At 46.0% G+C, this 4,506-nt stretch overlaps 2 non-coding genes across 2 annotated transcripts; both read left to right on the top strand.

The window, feature by feature from the left end:
• Positions 1–1,035: 1,035 nt before the first annotated feature.
• LOC130317201 (U2 spliceosomal RNA) lies at positions 1,036–1,226 on the top strand. Its single transcript, XR_008864369.1, has one exon. It is a non-coding gene; the product is annotated as a U2 spliceosomal RNA (small nuclear RNA).
• A 2,074-nt stretch (positions 1,227–3,300) lies between these two features.
• On the top strand, positions 3,301–3,491 carry LOC130317189 (U2 spliceosomal RNA). Its single transcript, XR_008864358.1, has one exon. It is a non-coding gene; the product is annotated as a U2 spliceosomal RNA (small nuclear RNA).
• Positions 3,492–4,506: the final 1,015 nt, after the last annotated feature.

Genomic DNA, 4,506 nt, shown 5'->3' with positions numbered 1-4,506 from the left:
ATAATACGCCCAGAAAAGAGGCGAAAAGGAGAAAAACGTAAAAAAACGTGAAAAAAAAGTAAGAGGAAGAGAAGGGAAAAAAAGGTGGAAATGGGTTTAAAAGTGATTTCGGCGGAGAAATATATATATATATATATATATATATATATATATATATATATACGCGCACACACACACATATATATAAACGTATTCTCCGTTGAGATATTGCAGCCGCTGCTGTGTCCAGGCCCAGGAGCCTTAGCACTGTGCTGTGATGTCACTCAATACCACTGACATCACTAGGTGTAAACAACATCTCTCCTTTGCTGTGTATGTGACTATGGAGCTGTTTGGTGATGTCGTCTATTATGGCCTTCATAGAAGCAACAGGAGATTGTTGCATCCATCTAGAACCCTCAGAACTACAGTGCTATGATGTCACTCACTTCCACAGGCCTTGCAGAGTGTAAACAACAACAACCCAGCTTTGTTGTGTATGTAACCATAGGGATTTGTGATGTCACCTAGAACCTTCACAGCAGCGACAGCTTTATGAGGAGCATCAGCACTGCTCTGCCTGAGCAGAACCATCACCGCCATAGGTTGTCAAATAACCCGGATTTAACCCACACAGGTAAGTCCAATGGGGTGCAGGCATGTCCTCTATGCTTACAGCTTCCCGTGGGTGTTGGTTTGATACCGTTTGGGGACAGCCAAGGAGGCATCTGCAGGCAACAAAGGTAGGTGTGTGCTTGTGTGTGTGTTTCCTATGCAGATCCTAAGCCCAGTGTCACATGCAAGTAGGAGGAGTAAGAAGGGTTCCTGGCAAATCCGGGTTATGGATTGCATTTAAAAAGGCCCCGTGGGAGTGCAATGGGCCCCTGTCTTGCTGCTTAGCAATAATGGTATGGGTTTAGGTTCTGCTGTGTGTACTGGTGGTTGACTGCCCCCCAGCCCAGAGTGTGCATGGAAAATTGTCTGGCAGCCTCCCTGACAGCAAGCAGTGATAGTGCCCATGAAGGGGACCTTGTTGGGCCCGCCCCTTTCACGGTTATCGCTTCTCGGCCTTTTGGCTAAGATCAAGTGTAGTATCTGTTCTTATCAGTTTAATATCTGATACGTCCCCTATCTGGGGACCATATATTAAATGGATTTTTGAGAACGGGGGCCGATTTCGAAGCTTGCTTCCGTCGCCCTATGCATTGACCCGATATGGCAGTATCTTCGGGTACAGTGCACCACCCCCTTACAGGGTTAAAAAGAAAGATTCCTACTTTCATTGCTACCTGCTTGCTGGCTAGCCAGCTAGCCAGCCCTGTGGGCCTTGCTGCTGCAGCCAAAAAACAAAAGGTGGTGCTGCTGCTGCTGCTTCTGCTTGTGTCTGGCCGCTGTTGGAGCGTCCAGGCACAGGACTTCTGCTGCTGCTGACTAAATGGCCTCCTTAATTGGATCATTTGAGTAGCCAGCACACCTGTGCAGGTAGGGCATGACATGATAGGCAGCTGCCTTGATAGCGGGTGGGTGCTGAATGTTCCTAATTGACAAAATAAGATTAATGCTTATGAAGAAATATAAAATCTCATCCCTTCCCCAATATCGCGCCACACCCCTACCCCTTAATTCCCTGGTTGAACTTGATGGACATATGTCTTTTTTCGACCGTACTAACTATGTAACTATGTAACATAACATGGGGGGGGTCTCCTGGCTGTTCACACAGGTGTGTCATTGCTGTACATTGACCATGCATTGCTTCTGTGGTATTGCAAAGGCAAAGACAAATGCTTCCAGCCATCCATTGCACTAATGGATTGGTCATCAGCTGGCTGTCTATGTCCCGCATCAATATAGACCAAAGTACAGAGGGTTAGGCTATGCTATTGTGCACCTACCTGATGCATCAGAAGGTGCGAGGCCCTTGCTAAATTCTGTGCACAGACTTTGAGATCTATACTTTAGACTGTATCTAAACCTGCTCCAACATGGACTGACATTCTGGCCTACTTTCAGCCGATGCGACTTGTCTGTCGCTGAACAGTCGCTTTTTATGTATTCAGCACCTATGTATAATGTTGTAAAAATGCTCTAGAAGCTAAAGTCGCAGAAATGTCACACATATTTGGCCTGCAACTTTCTGTGCGACAAATTCAGACAGGAAAAATCAGTATAAATCCTTAGAAAATTATCCCCCAGTGTCTCCATCTGCTGGCGGTATTGAATAAGCATTGCTGCACTGATGGGGTATGCATTAGACGAAAAAAAAGAAGAAAAAGAAGAATAATACGCCCAGAAAAGAGGCGAAAAGGAGAAAAACGTAAAAAAACGTGAAAAAAAAGTAAGAGGAAGAGAAGGGAAAAAAAGGTGGAAATGGGTTTAAAAGTGATTTCAGCGGAGAAATATATATATATATATATATATATATATATATATATATATATATATATACGCGCACACACACACATATATATAAACGTATTCTCCGTTGAGATATTGCAGCCGCTGCTGTGTCCAGGCCCAGGAGCCTTAGCACTGTGCTGTGATGTCACTCAATACCACTGACATCACTAGGTGTAAACAACATCTCTCCTTTGCTGTGTATGTGACTATGGAGCTGTTTGGTGATGTCGTCTATTATGGCCTTCATAGAAGCAACAGGAGATTGTTGCATCCATCTAGAACCCTCAGAACTACAGTGCTATGATGTCACTCACTTCCACAGGCCTTGCAGAGTGTAAACAACAACAACCCAGCTTTGTTGTGTATGTAACCATAGGGATTTGTGATGTCACCTAGAACCTTCACAGCAGCGACAGCTTTATGAGGAGCATCAGCACTGCTCTGCCTGAGCAGAACCATCACCGCCATAGGTTGTCAAATAACCCGGATTTAACCCACACAGGTAAGTCCAATGGGGTGCAGGCATGTCCTCTATGCTTACAGCTTCCCGTGGGTGTTGGTTTGATACCGTTTGGGGACAGCCAAGGAGGCATCTGCAGGCAACAAAGGTAGGTGTGTGCTTGTGTGTGTGTTTCCTATGCAGATCCTAAGCCCAGTGTCACATGCAAGTAGGAGGAGTAAGAAGGGTTCCTGGCAAATCCGGGTTATGGATTGCATTTAAAAAGGCCCCGTGGGAGTGCAATGGGCCCCTGTCTTGCTGCTTAGCAATAATGGTATGGGTTTAGGTTCTGCTGTGTGTACTGGTGGTTGACTGCCCCCCAGCCCAGAGTGTGCATGGAAAATTGTCTGGCAGCCTCCCTGACAGCAAGCAGTGATAGTGCCCATGAAGGGGACCTTGTTGGGCCCGCCCCTTTCACGGTTATCGCTTCTCGGCCTTTTGGCTAAGATCAAGTGTAGTATCTGTTCTTATCAGTTTAATATCTGATACGTCCCCTATCTGGGGACCATATATTAAATGGATTTTTGAGAACGGGGGCCGATTTCGAAGCTTGCTTCCGTCGCCCTATGCATTGACCCGATATGGCAGTATCTTCGGGTACAGTGCACCACCCCCTTACAGGGTTAAAAAGAAAGATTCCTACTTTCATTGCTACCTGCTTGCTGGCTAGCCAGCTAGCCAGCCCTGTGGGCCTTGCTGCTGCAGCCAAAAAACAAAAGGTGGTGCTGCTGCTGCTGCTTCTGCTTGTGTCTGGCCGCTGTTGGAGCGTCCAGGCACAGGACTTCTGCTGCTGCTGACTAAATGGCCTCCTTAATTGGATCATTTGAGTAGCCAGCACACCTGTGCAGGTAGGGCATGACATGATAGGCAGCTGCCTTGATAGCGGGTGGGTGCTGAATGTTCCTAATTGACAAAATAAGATTAATGCTTATGAAGAAATATAAAATCTCATCCCTTCCCCAATATCGCGCCACACCCCTACCCCTTAATTCCCTGGTTGAACTTGATGGACATATGTCTTTTTTCGACCGTACTAACTATGTAACTATGTAACATAACATGGGGGGGGGGGGGGGGGTCTCCTGGCTGTTCACACAGGTGTGTCATTGCTGTACATTGACCATGCATTGCTTCTGTGGTATTGCAAAGGCAAAGACAAATGCTTCCAGCCATCCATTGCACTAATGGATTGGTCATCAGCTGGCTGTCTATGTCCCGCATCAATATAGACCAAAGTACAGAGGGTTAGGCTATGCTATTGTGCACCTACCTGATGCATCAGAAGGTGCGAGGCCCTTGCTAAATTCTGTGCACAGACTTTGAGATCTATACTTTAGACTGTATCTAAACCTGCTCCAACATGGACTGACATTCTGGCCTACTTTCAGCCGATGCGACTTGTCTGTCGCTGAACAGTCGCTTTTTATGTATTCAGCACCTATGTATAATGTTGTAAAAATGCTCTAGAAGCTAAAGTCGCAGAAATGTCACACATATTTGGCCTGCAACTTTCTGTGCGACAAATTCAGACAGGAAAAATCAGTATAAATCCTTAGAAAATTATCCCCCAGTGTCTCCATCTGCTGGCGGTATTGAATAAGCATTGCTGCACTGATGGGGTATGCATT

This window comes from Hyla sarda, unplaced genomic scaffold (assembly GCF_029499605.1).
Source record: "Hyla sarda isolate aHylSar1 unplaced genomic scaffold, aHylSar1.hap1 scaffold_1979, whole genome shotgun sequence".
Classification (NCBI taxonomy): domain Eukaryota; kingdom Metazoa; phylum Chordata; class Amphibia; order Anura; family Hylidae; genus Hyla; species Hyla sarda.
The sequence above is the reverse complement of the archived record's forward strand: the minus strand, read 5'-3'. Positions and strand labels throughout refer to the sequence as shown.